Raw genomic sequence first — 21,818 nt, 5'->3', positions numbered from 1 at the left:
GTTCTCTTTCCTAATTTTGATAGATAATATATATTGTGTAGTAGTACAGAATAATGCATTTATTTGTTGAGAACTTGAGTTCTGAGCTAGTAGAGAGGATTAAATTTGTGGTTTGTTAGATTTTGGAAGTATGTGTAGATGATAAACAATTATTAAACATCTTTGCTTTAGGGAAAAGGATTAGTATTGGTATTGTGGGAAATCTTGAGCAATATAGCATGCTCATGAACCTATGGTTCATGGCACAAATTAAGACAGAGGAGAAAAATGGTAGGAAAAAAAGGCAGGAAGTAAAGTTGTTCTTTACATGAAAAAATGTCAGCTATTGTCCTTAAAGGTGCTGTGTGTTAGTATCTAATTATCTGTTGGAAATGTTCTTACATGATACTTTGTCATAAGGAAAGAAGCCTAAGATTTATGAGATAGTGGAGAACTGTACTTACAGATGGATGTTAAGTAAACAGAATTAAAATAAACCCAGGTGATGTCCATTTTCCAGATCTTGAAGTTGGCTGTAGATCAGTTTTTCAAGTTAGGAATAGAGGTCACCACAATAGGAATACAGCTGAGTGTGTAATGGCATGGAAGCTGTACAGGTAGGGAGGGCCCAGGCCAGCAGGCCATGGAGAGTGGGGCTGAACACCTCTCTAAAGCATACCTTACTTCTGGTTTTACACATTTCAGTTTGTAGATGTTATATTTCTATCAGGTTTGGCTGTAAAGTTTCATTCTGCTTTATTAAGAGAAAATTAGTTGACTGAGTTCCTGTTGTGCTGTTTTGTGCTTTCCACAATTCTGAAATGCATCTTTAATAATACTTAGTGACACAGTTAACACTTTTTTACTAAAAAGAAAAGTGTTTCATGGGATTTTAAAGTCCTTTTGTTAATTTCCATTGGATACTGCATTTTACCATTGCAAAATCTGACAGTCTCCACTTTCAGTTGAATTAACCCACATGTGATTAAAAAAAATATCAGTGCTTGGGGAAGGGACTGTATAGAGCTACAAACCAAGCTTGAAGAAGCAGCAGTGGAAAATGTAGAAGAAAAGCCTGTATTGATAATAAAGAACCACTCTCCAAGAATGTAGCTCCCAGGATGCTATTCCAGGTGGTAGGCTTGACTAATGTGTTAAATTTATGTCAAGACCAAAATGCTTGCCCTCTAAAAGAGCAGATTGCTTGTCAATGGAAGTTGTCATGCGTGCTATTCCTTTTCCTGCTTACCCAACAGAAAAAAAGACTGTAGACTACATGTATTCCACATGAAGAAAAACAAAGTAGGAAGCAGCCTTGCCCAAGAAACAGCCTGGCCTAAGATTTATGGAGTCTGAGATCTAGAGTTCTTATGTGGAGGACCACCCTGCAATGGCTGCTGGGTCCTCTTGGTCATTTCAGCCCCAAAATATGGCTTTATGACTGTCAGGTTCCCTTCTTTCTCAAAAGGTGTATTATTACTGATGTTAACCTTCAGGTTGGATAATAAGCAGGAAACACAGATAACAAGTAGGGTGCAGCAAGAATAAACTATTTTTATAGAGTCCAGACGGTTATGTCAGGAACAAGCATGATGAACAAGAGACATTTTGCATGCCAGAAGAGTAGCCATATGGCACATGTTGTATCTTTGCGAACTGTCTTTTCAGTCTTAAAGATGTAAGCATTGAGATAAAGATTTGTACTTAGGTACTTGAGCATGTGTTTAGTACACTTTCAAACCTGTACAATGAACCAGTGGGAAAGACTGTGTAAGAGACAAATCAGACTTACTCTTCAGCAGTTTTTGTTTAGGTTATTTATAATCTGTGAAGTGGTTTGCAAGTGACATGTTGTTTGTTTGGTGTGCTTGTTTTATGTTTACTAAACTGGAATATGGTGCTTTTTGTACCTGGAATCTGTTGTTTTCCAGGACCTTGTAGGTAGTGTAACTAACTCCCAGGAGTAAAAAAGAGAAATTCTTGGTCCTACTTCTTCTGTGAGAGCTTAGGCAGAGCTGTAGGAAGAGTAGAAGGAGAGATAGCTAAGTACTTGGTTACTTTGATGTGTCCTTACAGCTTGGCTGGGGAAGAAATTGCATTGTTAAATTGAGGAACACTTTTCAAACAAAACTCAAAACTTTGTGTGCCTTTTTCTCTGGTCTTTACTGAAAGCCTTTGTTTTGGCTTTTTTGGGGAAAAATATAATTCATTAAACTCAATGGATAATGATACTGTGTTGCTGACATAGTTAATTTCTTTTTGTTTTTATGATGTCTTTTCCTAAATGTTTATCCAGCAAATGTGGATTTTTCTGTGTTGTGTGTTCTTTCTGAACTTGCACTTGTGGAAGACAGTGTGCTAATTCCACTGTATTATTACCTTATTTGTATTCAATTTTGCATAGCGGTGGTTTGAATTTCCTAATTGCTGAGTTGGAGTGCAAAAGAATCAATGTACTGAGAGAAGCAAGAAAATAATGCCTTATTTCATGTTTGCAGAAGTAGGATGTCTCAGGGGAAACAGCTGTCTTTACCTTGCCTCATGAGAGGAGTGGTGTGTTAGAAGCATTGACCTTTGACTTAAACCTGGAACTAAAATCTGTCTAATGAAAAAGCCACCAGAAATGAAAGGTCATAGAAAATGACCTCAAGAAGGATTTCTCAGAGTACTGTAATTCCCTGTTGATTTGCCTAAGCAGGGCGACATTTCTGTAACCATTCATTGAACTCAGATTTACTTTTATTCATAGTCTCCATGCAAATACAAAACTTCTAAGCTTAGTATGGCTCATGGAAACACTCCAGCCTAAGCAAACATGGTGTTTTTTTATATATCAGTGCTAACAGTCTTTTAAAAAAATTATGTGACTTTTGTGTTCACATAAAATGTCAGTTAAGTCATTTTGAACCCTGAAATATGGAGCTCTGGCACACTATTTTATTTCTTTGTTGTGCCAATAATAATTCTGTTTATTTGTCTGGTGGCATGAAACTTATTTCTTCCAAAAAAGCATGTTGAATGCTTGTAAGTGATTGGATGTTCTTGCATTTTTTTACTATATGAGCCTTGATTCTGACTTTGTTTACACCTTCCTGTGGAGGAGAGGATTAGATAACCTGTTCTCTAATTCTTTCTTAAAGTGCTTTATAGTACATTTCCTTTCTAGCTCTTCATGTGAAGAGAAGCACCTCCCTTCCATCACTTTGCTGCTGTCTTAAGAATTGTCCTGTCATGTTGCTCATAAGTGCCTGACAATGAACCCGTCTGGTTTCCAGTGGTTTCCCATTTGTCTTGGAAGAGGTTTGTAACCTGTAAATACCGATTAGCAGGAAGAAACAGGACATCAGTTTGGTGGAGTGCTGTAGTAGTGTGTGTGTGTGTATAAAAAACAAAAGCAACTGACACAACACTATGGTGTGGGTCCTTTGATGAATCATCTGGTTCAGCTTTTTTGGCTTATGCGATACTTTGGTTTTTATCAGTGATGACCAAAATTGTATGAACTGTAGGATGAACTTGGTTTTGATAATCCAACAGACCTGTTGCTTGGCCTGCTCTTGAAGTTTCATGAATTGGAACTTGTAATCCAAAGTGAAATGAGCTTAGGAGCTTTTGTTAGAGCTCTTTTAACTGCATGGCGTCATATGAGGCTTGTCTCACATCCTGAAATCTCCTTGACACATTGTTTCTGCTGCTGTATTTGTATGCTTTTATTACTATTATTGTTGTTATTTTTATTATTTTAGGGTAAAACCTTCTCCTTATTTCTTTTTTTCTTTATGACTGCTCTAATGTATAGTACTCCAAACACTGGATGGTGCAAGCGCAGAGCAGATCTGTTACATTGTTCATTAAAAAAGCTCAATATTGTTAAAGTGGATCACAGTATTTACTGAAGGAATTTAGAATTCTGAGTGGTTCAAGTCACATAATTCAGTGAGAATTTACTCAGATCTCTACAACCATTGTCAGAACTGATTACTGATGAAATCAAGTTTTGTCACCTTATTTTCAAGTAGAGCAACAAATTTGACCTATTCTGTGTGACCTGACAAAAGCTGTGAATGTACCTGAGTTCTGAACTCCCACCAAAGCAAAATTCCCTGTCGCAAACCAAAAGGAATACACCCTTGAAAGTTCGTTACAAGTTCTGCTCTTTATTGTCATGATTAGTTTTAAATGAAGAGGTAGCTGCTACATTGTATCAAGTTTAACCTATATCAGTGTATGTAATCTCAAGATAACCAGATCAAAATGCTAAAGAAAGGGAGAATGTGAACCAATATCGCTGTAACATCTAGGGCACATTAGTTTTCCTGTCAAGTATTATATTACTATTTGAAGATTTAGATTGATAAAGTGGTCCTTTCTTTGTTTATTTTTGCTTTCTCAATCAGGAATATAACCTACTCCCACTGCCTTTAAAAAAAAAATAACGTGGTGGTGTCACAGTTCACTTAAATTGTAAAGCTGGATGCTCTCTGTAATCCATTGCAAAATAACTCATCTGTCACATTCATTTCTTGCTAACATACCTTGGCATCTGTAGCTGGATCTCAGTAGGCAACATCATGCATGGAATCTAGGATTCTTGATTTGTGGTTCATCCTTCCACATGAACCAGACAAAATTTACCCTGTCCTGTTGAGTATTTTGTCTAGGAAAAGAAAATATAATGATATGAACAAGAATAGTAAAAAACCCAAACCCAACAACAACAACATAAAACCCACTTTATTGCTGAATTCAAGTTAGGTATGGGTTCTGTTATTTGAAATCACTGTAAGTAAATGTTTTGTCAAGCTGCTTGCTATACCAGTTGTTTCTTAATTTGGCTTTCAATCTCCACCCTCAATTCTTATTTTCATTCTTGCATCACAAACATTTCTCTAATATTATTACCTAATGTAATGTACTTTTACATGTTTTTCTCTCATTTAGCAAATCATGCATTCTTTGCATGTACTCACACCATATGATCTGGCATGGTTGCTTAGGTAATACAAAACAGAGTTCCATTTTCTGTGAAAATGAGAGTATTTGTCATTTGTCTATAGAAAGTAGACAATATATGTGGCACCATAAACCTGCAAGTATTTAGTTTTCTACAGATTTTTGTGAGCATGGCCATCAGGTATGGATAAGTAGCATTTTCCATCTATAAAATTAAATCATGATATTAATAGCATATGGTGATCTGTTGGAGAGAGAAGTTTTGTAATCCAAGTGCCCAAAAGCCTGTCAGGAGAATGTTTCAAATTAAGTAAGAGTACCTGTGTTGTCCATTGCTTGCCTGTACTTTCAAATCTTTATGTCGCCAAAGTAATGCAGCATGTCTGGCAAACTTTATAAAACAAACATGCTTGTTAAAGTGCTTTTGAGGCTTCACACATCCTATTCTAGGTCTGAGAAAACTGAGGCATTTGTAGGAGCATATTTGACTTTTGAGAACCCATGCAATTGCTTACCTCAGCATCACTTTCATCCATGCATTAGATGAAATAGGCTGTGGATTATAAATAAGAAAAAGGGAGGAAAAAAAAAACACCTCAGTGCTCCCATCCTAAGATAAACAACCAAAAAATTCAGCCACCAAACAGATTTGCCTTACTGGCTTACTCTTTAATTATTTGCCTTCGGCTGTTTTTTGGTTTTGTTGTTTATCTCTCCATGGGAGGAGTGCAAATCCAGTGCATCTGGTAACTTTTTTTGTTTGGCCATCAAATTACAACAGTTGCTCAGCTGTCTTATGCGTACACCCACAACAGTAGAAAATGCTTTAAATTTTTAAAGTATGTCAGGATTCACACATACCCACACAGAAACTTAAAAGTATGGTGTGTCATCTAATCATTATTCTCAGTTTGGCTCCATCTTCCTTGAGATTTGTACTTTTCAGTGGGTATTGTTTGAAGGGATAGGAAGATAAATGTATAGATTCTTAATTTGTGGTCTAAGTTGATCTGTAAACCTCCTGGAATACTGACCAGTACAGAATTTGTCATACTTCTCACATTAAAAAAACACCTCAACAAGAAAAAAACAAATAAAAGCAAAACCCAAAAGCCAACCACAAAAAAACCCCCAAAACCTCAACCTTGAAAATGTTTGGGAAAGTCAAGATTTTTTATTAGTAACTTCTTTGCAGTATTATGAAGTGCTTTTGAAGCCTATAAGAATATTTGAGAAACAGGAATGAAAAAATATCATAGAATAACAATCATTAGAGTTGGAGGACACCTGTGATGGGTTGACCTCAAGTCACCTGTTCTGGATTAACACAGCCTGCTCCCACAACCCTCCGTCTCTCCTCACACAGGCAGGAGGGAAAGTAACACAAACATCTCCTCTGCATTGAGATAAATGATTTTACTGAAAATGATACACTGCACAATGACCTTAGCCTATTTGCAGAAAAGTACAGCCAAAGTACAAAAGCAGAAGCCAGTGACCTCCCTCTCTGCCCTGACCTGCAGTCTGCCCAGCGGAAAAGACCAGCACCTCAAACTGGAAGCAACAACAGGAACAGGAAGCCTCTTATGTTGCAATCTGAACTTCAACCCCCATGAGACTTTGCTCCAGCCAACACTTTCATTTTGAAGCATCATAATGGCAGCATGATACTGAATGTCAGCAGCAGATTCAACTCAACCTATGGCATCCTCTACCCTTTGTTCTATACCATCTATGTCATGCCCAGCAGCAGTTAAAATTGAACAACACACATCATCATTCACTCTCCATTCTCACTCAAAATGAGCTTGCTTAGTTATACACAGGAGGCTTCTCACTACAGTGCCCTGGAGCTCCATTTTGTTCTGGTACTGTCTGGATCAGTCCACAGGAAATGGTGGGGCTGCATTTGCACCCCATGGCAGTCAATTCTAGCTGTACTGGACACCTCTTCAGGTAAAAGCAAATTGTGGGTTGCATTTTTGTGCTATGGAAATGGAGAAAAATGCATCAGCAGTGTTGTTTGTGGCATGCCACTTGGCTGTTGTCTGTCTCCATTAACCTTTGGTTTTATGCACTGGCCATATCGGACTGTTGAAGAGTTAACAAGTTTTACTGATCACTTCTTGTTTGTAAATAGGGTTCATCATAATTTGATGACATTGGAGTACCCTCTTTGTCTGTTTCTGTGAAACCCGTATACTCTTATGGGTTCAACATGCCAGACCATCTGATCCGTACAGTCAGATAAGCCCAGTTGTTCCTCTCCTCCATCTGCTTGAAGACAGGGCCCCTCTAATTCAAACTAGAATCACTGAGATGTTGTGAAGATGCTTTGGGAGTCCCTTCAGGAGGATCAGAATCAGTATCTGCTTGTCAGCAATTTTTGAATGATTGTCTACTGGAAACAGGGGCAGTGTTTTTCCAGGGATAATTTTATTGTAATTCACAGACTTCTGCAGCTAGGGCTGGAGTGGGTTTTCTGTGCCCCTTTCTCATACTCTCCCACACACCCTGCCACACATAATTATCCAGTCTTGGATCAGATCTCAAGGTGGTATTCTTGGAAAGACCTGCATTATTCTGGTCAAAACAACCTGGCCTTACAGTAACCAGCTCAGCAGCAGCAGAGCTCTAAGCCTGAGGTGGCACACTGCACCAAAGAGAGCATATACAGCACTCCCTAGCACATTGGCCTCTGAGAGTAAATACATCAACACAGTGAAGATACCAGAGGGAAAAAAAAACACAAAAACCCAACAACCACCCCACACAAAACCACACAAAAAAACCCCACCACCTAACAGAAACCCCCCAACCCCAAGCATTAATTGGATGCTGTTGTCTTGCTGCTTGTTATCTCAACTGTATAATCCTCTGACTAAATAGTCAGCAGTTTTTAAAGGAGCCCGGCTAGCTCAGTCGGTAGAGCATGAGACTCTTAATCTCAGGGTCGTGGGTTCGAGCCCCACGTTGGGCGTTTATTTTAACTCCGGCTGAGTGGGCTGCAATCCAGGTACAGCAGAGGGATTCTCTCATTTTCCCCTCTCTTGCCCTCCGGCCGGGCAAAGAGTAGCGGAGTTGGGAAAGAGGAAATGTCGGTGGAGAAAAGGAAAGTTTCGAGTTCCGTTGCAGGGATACCAGATTACACAAAGGGAAAAAAGTAGCAAAACGGCCTAGGCAAAGTACCAGTTTACACAGCGGTTGAAGTCATGGAACTAAACTAAAACCAAAACTTTGGTGCTCTGTGCGAGCATAATCATGGATGGCTACAATGATAGTTTAATAGGAAAAAAGAAAAAAAGAAAGGAAAAAGCCTGATGCTGAAGCAAAGCAAAACTTACTAATTTTCATCCTTAGCCACATGTCCAAACACTTCCTGGAAGGCAGGGTCTCCACACCCTTTGCGAGTATCGTAACTGTGAACATGCCCCCTTTGTTTTCCTTTCCCTGAACTATTATTTGTAAGCATGCTGTCATAGGGTATGATTGATATGGATCAGTTGTCTTGGTTGTGCTCCCTCCCAGCGTCTTTCTCACCCCCAGCCTACAGGCTTGATGCTGTGCTAGCACAGTTTAGCAATGGTTAAAACATTGGTGTGTTATCACCGTTGTAGCCATAGGCAAAATGTACAGCAGCAAAAGGGTTGCTCTGAAGAAAGTTAACTCCATCCCAGACAGACCCAGTACATTTTCTCACCCCTTATTCTGTGCTGTGTTTACTATCAGAAATTGTGTTCTGTCTGCCTGCTTGGATGTGGTCTGCTCTGGGCGTTGTTTTAGATAATGTACATTCATCTTTCATTTAGAATCAAGTGGTTAGAATTTCTAAGTTGTACTTAATGCTTATTGGTTTTCAAGATATTGGATGTTTAGGGAAGAGTTAGATATTAGCAATATAAATATAAGTAAAAGGAGAAAGGGGACTCTGGAAACCTGACAGCAACGGAATACTTTCCCTGACACAAAGGAGTATTTTGGAATTTTGGATATACTTCTCAATTGTTACCTGAGCTTTAGCAAATCTTTGTGCTTAATAATGGTTCTGTTGTATTTATTTCTTTTGCTCAATTTCAGGACAAGTACAAGCATTTCTGTAAAATATCTGGGTGCCATCTGAACAGATTCAATTGATCCTAGCTCAGACAGCTAGATGTATCACTTACCTTGCTGATTCCAGGTAGGAGATAACAATATAATAGGATAAGACAGTTATCATAAAAGACCTGCAGGGTTTAATTTCCCAGATGTTACACCAAGTTAGATTTAGCTGCTGGCAAAATCAGCTAAGCTTTGATTATGCCCTTTTAAACACATTTTTTGTTGTATTTTATGTACCATTTTTTCTTTTTGTTTAAATGCCAGTACCAAGGAAATACTGTTTGCAATTCTGCGAATTCTCTGTAAGGTACAAGATACTTTGTGCAACAGTATCAGATGAATTTAAAGACTTAGATTTTGAAATAACAAGTGTAATGAGGGGTTTGGTCAGTAGAGAGGTGCTATTTCTTCAATCAGATAATTTATGAGGGTATGATTTAACACTACATCCTTTATGGATGTGAGTTGTTTGTTTGTTTGCTTTCTTTCTGTAGTTACAGTTCCTAAAGCAGAGGCATCTTTTTTTTTTTAGTAGTTCAAAAAGATTTGCTCTGCTCTCAGCCCCTTGAAGATCCTAACTCAAGGCACCAAGAAAAAGGTTTTTGAGAAGTTCCAAAGCTAGTTAAAAGCACGTAGCCAACTGAAAAGTGATATGCATTTTCCTAAATCAGGATAATTTTACTGTTCCTTTGGCTTGTGTGCCTAATATGTAACTGAAAATGCTGCAAATACTTGCTTACCATAACTATTACATAATGAGTTGAATGAACAGAATTAATATTGGTAAATATTTAATAGAATCTACAGTAATGCTACGTATGAAGTGGTGAAGAGATTTTGAGCCTTTGTGTTTTCTGTAAATCTCCGTCTTTCATTACTGGCTGTTACGTGCTTTGATGGAAATCTGTTAAGTACAGTAGTGCTATTTTCCATTACTTTATGTAGTTGATTTGAGGTTACATAGCTGTAATATTTACTGCCCCCAGGTGTATCTTGCATTCTTTACAAATCTTGATGTTAAATCATAATTGACCTGATGAGTTCTTTCAGTACTGTTGTGGAACAAATGGGTGAGAAGAGCAGATGTCAGTTTTGACATTACCCTACTTACGCGCAATCTTGAATCTGCTGTTATAGTTGTTGATTGCTATGACACTTTGTTAGAAGGTTGAGGACTTTTTTTGTCTTGACCTTATTTTTTAACCATAAGTGCCTTACTGAAGAAGATGCTTCTTGTCAAGTTGTAGCAATAGTACTAAGTTGCCATATATGTGTGCAGTTCACTTTAGATATCATCTGATTATAAATGGTTGGCAGTGTAATGCTGTAAACATGTTTTGGATGCTTGTTTAGTGGTGTGGAACTTTCAGGCTTCTTTTGCATATGCTTCCCAAATTATAGAGTAAATCTCAGTCCATCTGTTTGCTAAGGAACTGCTGAATGTGTAAATCTAGAACTTAGCAGACAGCCTGGTAACAAATAATGATGACAGATATTTTTGTCTATGTAAGTATAAAATTCTACTTTGACTCAGCACTAGAAGTTTTTCCAAAATCTTGTAATGAGTGAAGTAAACTTTAATTTCTGTAAGCCTGTTGCATAGATCTTAAGGTCTTTCCTCCATACTGCCTTTGTCCTCACTTTATACACTAAAAATGACAGAGGTTAAAAAAAGGCCACAACCTCATGACTAAAACAAACAAACTCCATAAGAAGCCTACCAGGTATAGTTAGTTTTTTATCTTCTCTGTTCTTTGGGATTTTGTTTGTTTGTTTGTTTTTTTTGGGGAGTTTATTTTGGTGTGGTTTTAATTCCTTGTTTTCAGTAGTGAAAACTGTTGCACTGTGTATTTTCCTCTTCTTCCTGCCTTTGCTGCTTCTTCCTTGCAGTCTGTAAAGTGACAAATCCAACCTTATTACCTCATGTTGTTAATTTTTTTCCATGATGTTTTATTGGCTTTTCACTGATATTAATACACATGCTTCCACTTTCTTCTGTTTGCTCCTTAGAATTAATTCTGAGTGATAACTTTAAATAGATAAATAAATGCATGTATTTGGTGATTTTTGCTATGAGCCATAAGTCTTTTGTTCAGTAAACCTATATTGGAGGGATTTTCTGCACAGAAAATCTTTCTTGTTTCTTCTTTGTCTGTTGGGAAACACTGCAATGACTCCCCTTGCTCTTCCTAGGTTTCCAAGGACTTGTGCCAAGGCCTTCTGTAATTTTCTGTGAATATTGCACTTTGAATATGGAGAGTTGTCAAACATATGACTAATCTTTGCTTGCAGCATTTCTGTTGTGTTTTGGCATTCAGACAGGCTTTTTATTTCGTGTATGTGTAATGTGATATAGCTAACAGACAGTATCGTTAATTTGAAGCAACCCTGGTTTTTGGAATAGTTTGGAGTTTCTGCCTCCATAACTCGTAACACAATTGTCTGATTGCTTTGTTTTTTCCAAATTTTTTTCTTTCTGTTGCCTTCTGCCATCTTTATATATCACAAAGTTCACTGCAGAACCAGATAATTATAAATTCTTGGAATCTCTGGATCACTGAAGACCTTTTGCATGTTTTCTGCACATCATATGAAAACATGAAGCATAATATCATTCAAAGCAGAATGGGATAAATGATTGCACTCTAATATTTACCATAATGATCCCACCAGATGTGGGAAAGGAGGCTTTGAAGGAATCTATTAATCTTTGAGATTGAGAAAGAAGGTAGAAATTAAAGGCTGATCTTTACATGAGTGAAGGACACCTATTAACCATGCCAACTGCGAAATCCTGAACTTACTCATATAGTACTAGGAAATACTAACGTAATACCCAAAGAGATTCCCATTATTCTCCAAGTCATTTGCTTTAATGTAAAGCTGCAAATAATTCTTTTGGACCAGTTACAAAGTCTTAGTCCTAGTCCTCAGCAAAAACGTCTTCATATCTACAGATATTTAGTAGGTCTTTTTTACCTGTCTGAAGATGAAGGTTAACTATTCTTTTAGGGGCTGCAAGGCACTTTTAAACTTGAATTATCTAGAGACAGGGAATTCTTAACAGGAGGGAATGGGATTTCTGTCTCCAGGTGTATTTCCCCTAAAAATGAGATCAGTTCTTTCCTCTTTCTACCTGCCGATGACATTCTGAGCAGAATATTTATGCTAGTTGATACATGTGTAGTGCAAAGACCCAGGAACGAGTATGATTCCCACATCACTGTTATTTTTTTACATAAACTTTGGATGCCTTAAGATCCCTCTAGGAGAAAATTACCATTGCTTTTCTGTTTGGCTTTGAACATCTGCAAATAAGAAGACTCCACAACTAGCCTAGGCAGAGCCTGTCATGCCGTTTGATCCTTGCAGCATGTCACCCAACACTACAGGGGCAGACAAGAGTTCGTGCAGGCATCAGCAACAGGGGGTTACTGATGATACTATGTCAAAGCTTTCTCATGTGTTTAAGTGGTTTTTGCAGTATTTCAGTTTGTGTTGGTTGACCTGTGACTTGGCACCACTGACAAGAGTCTGACTCTTGTCTATTCTTCCTAGTATTGTGTTTTCAGACAGATCAAATTTCCTTAGCCTTTTCTTCAGACTGAGCAATCTGGACTCTGTCAGCTTCTTCCCAAATGTGTATAGTTAAAATCACTCCTAGCAGGTCTTAAGATAATCTTTCATACAACAGCAGATGCTCACAGAGTTATGCAGATGACAGTTTAGGTGATAGGAGGATGTGAGGGTTTTAACTTGCAAACGTGGATAGGACTTTGGAGAAGATGCTTTGCTGCTGTATGTACTGACCTTTATGCTGGTCAACTTAGTATGCTTTAAGATCTTCAATATGTGCACTTGAATTTGAACAAAAGAATGCTTTTTGTTAAGTTACAGTTGAAGATGTGTGAAAAGTAAAATTTACAATCTGATATTTATGGAACTAGTTTCTTTACTTCAGAGGAGGAAAAAAAAAAAAAGAATCAAAAATGGTCCATTCAGCTCATTTTTGTTCACAGATTCAAAGATTGCAACAGGATGTAAGGGATCCTCAAAGCTTCAACACACCTGCAGTGAACTTGGGCACCTCCAACTAGATCAGGCTGGCCAGGGCCACATCAAGTCTAAAGTTGAATGCCTCCAGGGACAGGGACTTGACCAGATCGCAGGGCAATATGTTCCATTATTTTACAACCCTTTTTGTAAAGAACTTCCTCCTTATATCTAACCTAAATCTACCCTGCTCCAGTTTAAAACATTACCTCTTGCCCTGTTATTACAAGCCCTTCTAAACAATTCTTCTGCTGCCTTCCACTGGGTCCCCTTCAGATACTGAAATGTAGTTACAAGGTTTCCTGGAGCCTTCTTTTCTCCAAGTTGAACAGCTCCAATTCTTTATTTTCTGCATTTCATTATTTATTTCCACTGTGTCTTTATTTCCCTTTGGCTTTATCAGTGAATTGTATTTTTGCAGTGTAGTTTTTGGTCAGATAACAGACTGCTTTTTGGCCTTGTTTAAAAGGTATTTAAAATGCCAGACTGGATTGAATACATGTAAACTATGTAACAGAAAAATAATGTACATTGTATCACTTTTCTTGTCTATTGAATGAGTGCTTTCCTCTTAGGGCTTGTATTTTAGTTATGGTATTTACCAAGTTAATTTGTGCATTTTATTTCAAAATAGGGATCTTTAATGTTACTCTAAGGTGTTCATATTTCTTGGCAGCAATAATATGGTGCGAGTTTAATGATAGTTTTCTGTCTTCCTTGACTCATGGGGTTGTCTAGGCAGAAAAAAAAAGGATTTAATTCTAGGGGAGAAACTGCATGTTTGCATTTGATACAATACTATACTGCATGACTGTCCCCCTTTTAACCTCTATTTCTCTAAAGCTTTCTGGTAAATAGTACATTGATTTTACCTTTTGGGGACAAAATGCCTCTGCATGAACAGCAGCAGAATGCTTCATCCCTTCACCATGTGATCTCTTCTGTAATGCAACCTGTTATGGAATATTTGGATTATAGTTGATCCTTTATATGCTCTCTGAGGAAGAGCTTAAAATTTCTGTGGCCTTACTTTTCCCCCCCCCTTTTTTCCCCATGCTGCAACAAATTAATTTACTGAATTAATAAAAAAAAAATAGTATTTTTAAAATGTTTTTCATTTCTTCTCTCTCTTTTCTCTTCCACTCCCAGCTTTCCTACCAGTGTTTAAATTTAAGGAAGAGGGTAGCATTTGGCAGGGTGGTGGCAGTGGAGGGTGAGGCTAAGCTCATCACAAGGATGCTGTCAGTAGTAGCCACTTGTGATGTAACATGTGCTTATCTGTGTCAACTGAGAGAGTCATTTGCTACTGGAATGGGCTGCCCAGGGAGGTGGTGGAGTCGCTGTCCCTGGGGCTGTTCAAGGCAAGATTGGACGTGGCACTTGGTGCCATGGTCTAGCCTTGAGCATTGTGGTAAAGGGTTGGACTTGATGATCTGTGAGGTCTTTTCCAACCTTGTTGATACTGTGATACTGTAATTGGCTCAATAAATATACTTCCAGGTTTTCAAGTCTCAAATTTACATGGGTGTAGTCCTGCAGGTTGGGTACTGGGAAACATCTTTCCTGGATCTTTGTTGTTTTTAACCAAAAAACCTCACCAATCTCTTTGATTGTTTTGTTATTGAGAGGATTCTTATAGTTGAAGAAGATGAAGTATGTAGTGATTTCTGTTAAAGCATTTTCTATTATAGACATCGATTCTCCTAGAGTTTAGACAGACTTTAAAATTGTTCTGTAGGCAGAGCAAACTGAGATGAAGTAAAGCATTCTTTCCCTTTAATATAATCTAAAAAGAAAGCCTCTGCTGGCAATATATTTCCTAGAAACTATTGAAACATAGAGTTGTGGAAGAATAAATAGATGTCTGATTGCTCACTGCTACAGAAGGAGAACACAAATTGAGTATTCTTTTAATTCACCTTGTGCTTTCATATGGGAAAGCTGTGGTACTTGTTACCAGTGCATGAGAGTTCAGAACAGAAGAAAATTCTCATGGGGTAATGACAAGTTGTTACACAAGCCTTAGAGGTTAATTAAGTGTTAGGCCAGGGAAAACATTTTTTTAAGGGTTTCATTATGTGACAAATTGTTATTTGTCACCAAATCTGCGTTCCACATTTTTAATTCTATTTATACTGTTCCAATTTGTGTTGTATGTTTGTTTCTGCTATTTTCCACAAAGAAACTGTTAGTTTCTCTGTTGAAAGAAGGAATAATTTACAGAGAACATCTGAAGCTCCAGAAGCTTTGAAAAGACCTACAGACCTGAAGTTAAAAAAACAAACACACTACATTGCCAAGATGCTTTTCCAGTATGGAAGTATTTGATACAATCAAAAGTTTGATTTTACTGGTAATGGCTGTGATTTGATAATTCTAAAGTAATGTTGTATGTGAAAAAGGATTTTTAACAACACTTTTGAGAAATTAAAGGCTGTCAGGACTTTGTAAATTTGTGATTTACATTTGGTTTATAGTTTTAAAAAGATAATGGGTAAAGCACTACATTTGTTCAAAGTTTGTTTTTTTTTAAAGTGTTAGGTATTCAGGTATCTAACTCAGATATTTAGTTTAGAAATTGTCTTCTGAAGGGAGGAAAGGGGAGAGACAAAAGCATTGCAAACACAGTGGATGTTGGTAACGAGATGGGTAACATAAACTACTCAGGGTGATCATCACCACTTATTAAATCCTTGGCAGGGACTTCTGGAGGTCCCGAGTCCATCATCGTGTTCAACATGGCACTGGCCAGAGTAAGTGCTTCTGAAGTCAAGTTTTGAGTGTTCTTTACGAATTACCCTGGGAAACTTGTCCTATGAACTCTCAGCTGTATGGCATAGAGGAGGCTAACTGCTACTAATAGATGTGCAACAAAACCAAAGAACAGTGTGAGATGCTCTGTTGTTTTCAGCCTTGAAGGGTTGCTTAGAAAGAAAAGTTGTATTTTTCATTGTGTTACCTAGAACAGCATCTAGAAATTACAAGGAAGAGTAAAGTTATCATAGAGGTGTCTCTAGGTACAATGAACTACCTATTCTGCTTCGCTTTCATTACATTTGTGGTCTTCAGTGCATTCTTAGCCTAGACTGATGGTGCTTGTCCTATTCCAAATTATTTCCAGTAGATAAAATGCTGTCTGAGAAAGTTCCAGTCTCCATATCCTTGTTTTATTCTGCTTTAATCAATTAATATACACTCAGATATTAAATTCAGTCGTGGCTACTGTGCGGATTACTCCTGATCTCTTGATATGGTAGATAAAATAGAAAACTTGCTCTCAGGAAGCCTCTTTTCCATGACTAGTATAAAATGCTTGTCTAAATAAAGTTACTGAGCCCTTAACAAATGTTGTGTGTGCTGGTACAACAGTCATCTTGCTGCGTGTAACAGAAAGCAGCAAAAGCTGTCTTCATCTGACTGGAGAAAGCAACTACAGCACAGCTGTATGCGCAGATAAAACTTCATACAGTGGTGTATGCTTCAGGGGCTCAACAGAACTAAATGGTGTAGTGACTCTGATAAACCAGGTTTATAGTTTTTTCAATGCAGATGTCTTAAGTTGACTTATTCAGCATTTCTGTCTGGCTGAGAGGCAGTGTCTCTCTCTTCATGTAAAGTTCTTGAAGGGTAGTAAATTCTCTGGAGTGGTAAATGCTAAGCATTTCAGGATGCTGTGTGATAATAACAGAGGGAGGGAAATAGTGGTTTTCTTATTGTGCGTGAAGATCTGTTCGACTTGTTGATCTACATCTCTTACTACAGTTTGGGGTTTTTTTCCTGATTTTCTGGAATCTGTCACGTGTGTGAGAGTTAATTAGCTCTTGATGGGGTTCTCACAGTCTAACTGTGAAGTGTTTCGTGTTAATAAACTGGCTTATGAAAGTCTTGTAACCAACTGGTCTGTATGCAATGAACTAGCTGAAGTGTTCACAGGGAATTGGTTGACTTGGTTTAATTTCCTTAATGATAGTCACTGTCTGGCTTTCTTATTAAACAAAATTTTCTGTATTTAAATATTCCTATGGAAAATTGCAGCTGTCTGGCTACCCTTTACCTTTCTGTTTATAAGTAACAAAAAATGTTTTCCTGCAATATGACTAAAAATACTGCTGGGAAGGATTGATGCTTCTTTAAATTTTAGTTGCTGTATGGCTATGTGTAAAATGCTGCTTGGAAAAAGAAAAACCACAAACCTTTACCTTATAATTCCATCTTCCTATTCATGTACAGCCTTTTAACAATGGAAAGAATTGTCGTTCTTTTTGTGGAAAAAACAAACATTACAGGTGTGCTTTTTTTTTTCCCAGTAGTGTCTAACATGTCTTTGGTTTCAATTTGCTTTCTCCTCCTCCGATAAAAGTTTCTCCAGAGGGTTTGTTCTTTCTGAGCCAACAAAGGTTCTGTCAAATAGGTGCTTGTAGTCTACCATCCGTATTATTCATCTCTGAAACATGTCTGAGGTGAGATGGATTCTGTAGCCAGCTCCATATTATTCAGCTGCCAAAACTTCCCTGTCCTGTCTCCTGCTGTTCTTCAAGGCATTCTTATTGCCACAAAATGTCACAAATCCCCTGTAACAGTCACTAGGGAAAACAGGGTATTTATGGAAAATATTAGTGACTTTTCAGAGGCTTCAGGTTTATAGTCTTACTAGGAAGTGAGAATGCTTTTTCCTTTTTTTTTTTTTTTTATTTTCAATCTGTGAATACCATGGAATAATGATGAGACATGCATAGACTCACTGGGAAGACTTCCAGCTCTAAGGCACAAATTCTTTAGTATTATGAAATTTTGCCTTGATATTATTTTTTTTTCTTTTTAGTTAAAAACAGCCCAAAGTAGTGACAAGCTATTGTTCTTTGAAAGTTTCTTGTAATCCAGTTTGCTGTTAACATCAGAGTGTAACGAAGGTGCAAAGGTAAAAACAAACAATCAATCTAAAGTTAGTTGACAACTGGAAGAAATGCTTTTGCACTGGAATGTTCCAATAATGTGATAGTGTTTTATTCTAAGTTAATTTGATGTTTTAAATCACATGCAGAGGAGTGAGGTTCTGAGGAGTATGGTTTTAAAGACATTGATTTTGATATGTCCAAATGAGGTCTGTCTTGACTGACTCCCTGATCTTTCACTGTGAAGCGAGGAGGCTGCTGGAAGCCCTTCAAAGCCTCATTTAGAAATATACCTCAGTAGGATTAGACTACATATATTTATTTGTTACCTCCTTGGACTGGATATGTCAAGTGGAGGGCAGGCAAGACAAGCAAGAGTAGAAAACTTCTAAAAAGAGTAATTGGGGAAGTAGCTGAAAGAGGGAGTTTTGAATGAACCACAGAAAGCAAACCATGAGTAACATTTTCATGACAGACTGATAGAAGGTTGAGTATTTTAGCATAATAAATGACAAAGGATTGTAGGCTTAAAAGCAAGAAGCAGTAGAGTTTAATGAAAGAGTATAGGCAGAGGAAGAAAGAAATGTGGCAAAAGATGAAAGGCAGCCTGAAAATTATACATCAGGGAAAGGTAGTGGAGTTGCCTCCTGCGCATGTGTAGATATAAATATTTAAGAACTCAAATATTACCTTGTTAGGTATCTGAGAGAGATTCTTGCTTTTTATTTTTGGCACTATTGCCTCTGGGGAAAGCTGCTAGAAAGTTTGTGCTGTACATTCTGAAGGTGAATGGTGGTGCAGAAAGACACTGGTAAATGTTGTTCAAGCTTCTGAACTGTAACTGAGCACAGATGCTTTTCTAAATGCTTTTTTTTTGCAGAGCATTCAGTCAGTAGGGAGAATTGGTTCTGCTACCATTTATCTGTATGTGCTAAAAATATTAACTCTATTACTATACAATAGCTAGTATCCAAACAGTAATGACATCAGATCAAACATAAATATGGTTTATATACACCACAGGAAGCAGTGGAGTAATGTGAAGGGTGGTCTGATTCTGTTTTGCTTGCCAAATGTAGTTCCTCATACCCACGAATATTTCCACTTCTTGTAAATGTTTTTTTCTTTGTTTCTTGTTTCACTTGGCTGTGCATGCATCTTTTAGCTCCACATTGTTCTAGATAAAATTAACTGGAAAGTTGCAGTTTGAAACCTTGCAGTCAATTTTGTTCCATCCATTATTAAAATTAGATGTGAAACTCAAGTAGTATTTCTAAGCATTACTAATGTTTCTAAGCTAGGTACTTTCTCACCACAGGTTTTAAAGTTCCAATAATAGACTTGGCCATCTCTTTAAAAACAGATACAGAAAGATGAGAAATTTACATAGCTGCCAGGATGTGCTAAAGGAGAAAAATGAGAAGCAAGTAAAATTGAAACAATCTAATTCAATCAAAAAGTGATTTTTGGATGTTACCAAAGGGAAAATGCTAGCTAAAACTCTATTACCTTCTAAATGTAAGGGGTGATTGTTTTTCAATAAAGGGAAAGATGGATTTGAATAACTGTGATATGTTATCATTATAACACACACAACACTTTGTGTAGGGTGATGACTTGCAATTTATTTCAGATTTTTTGCATGGTTTTGCTTAGGTGTCACATATTCCATATATTTTTTAGTGTACTGAGCTAATGAAAACCTCTATACTGTCATACCAGAAGTTGTGGATAGAAGTTGTTGTGAAAATATGCTTAATTAATAATAGGCAATGAACTGTTCAGAAATAACTGGAGTGCACATAATGGAAGTTAATCAGTTATTGTCATCAATAAAAGTACGGGGAAAGAGGTGAACCTGCATCTAAGTTTTGGGTTTTGTTATCTTTTGAAGATGCTTCAGCTAGCAGTGCCTGCCGTTTTCAGGCTGCATAAGGGTGTGCTGTTTGAATTTCTGGCAGTTAATAACTTTCATTTGCATGTTTTCTATATACATGCTGAACTGAGAAAGATTGTGTTTTAAAAATTGAGAAGTCAGCACTTGGAAGCTTTAATAAAGATTAAGGAAATACAGATGTGTAATAGTGATTTTCAACTTTCTATAGCATATAGAAGTCAAATCAGTGTAATAGTTAAATTCAAATAAAACTGATTAATATTTGTATTTAATCAAGTAATAATGGCTAGAAAATAACTAAAATGGCAAATCTTAAGTGTAGGTTGATACCTGCCTATTGTCTAGTTCACAAGGTGAACATTAAGTACATACTGAAAACCAAAGCTTGTTATTTCAAAAGCATACTTGTGAATTCAACCAAAGAACAGTAATTACTCCAACCTGAGTACTATTTCTTTTTTTCTTAAATTTTCTACTTTGTGATTTTTTAATGAAAGCTTCTTAAAATAAGAGAGGGTACAAATTATTTTTTTGTTGTTGTTCTAACTAATGAATAAATTACAGTCATTTAGAAGAAAACCTGGGTATCTATTTGGCTTTTTTATCCTAAGAGTTCAAGTGACAGAAGCATTATGATTAACAGCAGTGGAGGTGATATAAAATGTTGATGTAGAGGGTTGAAGTCAATTGCAGGGAGCATATCCTAAAGATCTCTGTTGTAGAGGCAAAGCAATGCAGTCCAAACTGTAGAGTATTATGTCATATAATGTTTTTGATAGTGAAAGTGATTAACTTATAGACTGTGAAAAATGATGGCTTTGAAAAACATTTGATATTTCCCCATTGCATGCAGGGGAATCATATGCATGAAAAAGATTATTTTTTTCCTGTGAAGATGTTAAATGCCCATAAATTCTTCTGCATAAGCTATGATGTAGTATTTGAGATTGCCATTCTAAAGTAACAATGATGGCATACACAAAGCCAGATGACCTTTGGGACTAGGGTCAAACAAATTATTTGTTTTCCAGTTACATTTTCGTTTTCATCTGTGTATCAAGCTGTTGCTTAAATAGAAGATTTCACTTGCCACAGTTGCTGCACCAGATCTAGTACAGAGGTGCTTATTCTGAAGAGCAAAACAATCAGTCTTTTGAAGACATTGAAGTGTAAGTTGAATGCTGATTACTACAAGACACATTCTGTATTTGCCTAAAAATTTATTTGGAGACGTATATCCATAACTTCAAATTTCAAGTAAAATTTAACACCTTAGTTCAGTTTCTAAAGCATTCAAAGACACGTGCTCTGCTAATATTTGGGCTTTCCAGGAACACCCAAATTTTGATGTAGTTAGTAATGTATGGAATTCAGTCCCTGTTCCATTTTCCTTTTGGTTACGTGTGTGTCTGTAAGACACTGAAGAGAGTTTAAAATGGCCATTCTGGTAGGGATGCTCTTTATGACTTTGGCAGGAATAAATTGTAGTTTTCCTAAAATTGGTGGGAGACTAAATCCTTGCATGCTTGTAGGTTAATCAAAGTATGTTTGGCAACTTTCTAGTTTTGAATTTGATTGTTTTCACTTGTTGGACCTTTCAAGACATTTGAGATTATGCTAATGAAAACCACAATAAGCCTTGATATGTTCAATCTCCTACATTTATGATGAAAACTAGAGCTAAATTATACAGGTGCTTTGAAGATAATGAAGTTAGTGTATGGTCTCACTCATGTTAGCAGTATAATTAGAAGCTATATACATTCAGAGGAGGAAAGTAATATTAGTATAAATGCTTACAGCTATGCTAGCAATTTAATTTCTGTTTTTCTCATTATGGTTCTTAGGGTTTGGGTTTTTTTCCACTGGAAGAAATAAAGTTCAGCTTCTGATCTATGACTATTCTATTTCCTTTACAAGGAATGTATTGGTAAGGACACAAG

At 37.0% G+C, this 21,818-nt stretch overlaps 1 protein-coding gene and 1 non-coding gene across 8 annotated transcripts in view; both read left to right on the top strand.

Annotated features, from left to right (window-relative positions):
• Window positions 1–21,818, top strand: part of MARCHF1 (membrane associated ring-CH-type finger 1) — a 255,582-nt gene that overhangs the window by 71,789 nt on the left and 161,975 nt on the right. The gene's annotated exons all lie outside the window — the stretch shown is intronic.
• Window positions 7,840–7,912, top strand: TRNAK-CUU (transfer RNA lysine (anticodon CUU)). The gene has a single exon. It is a non-coding gene; the product is annotated as a tRNA-Lys (tRNA).

Source organism: Pogoniulus pusillus, chromosome 9 (genome assembly GCF_015220805.1).
Source record: "Pogoniulus pusillus isolate bPogPus1 chromosome 9, bPogPus1.pri, whole genome shotgun sequence".
NCBI lineage: Eukaryota > Metazoa > Chordata > Aves > Piciformes > Lybiidae > Pogoniulus > Pogoniulus pusillus.
The sequence above is the reverse complement of the archived record's forward strand: the minus strand, read 5'-3'. Positions and strand labels throughout refer to the sequence as shown.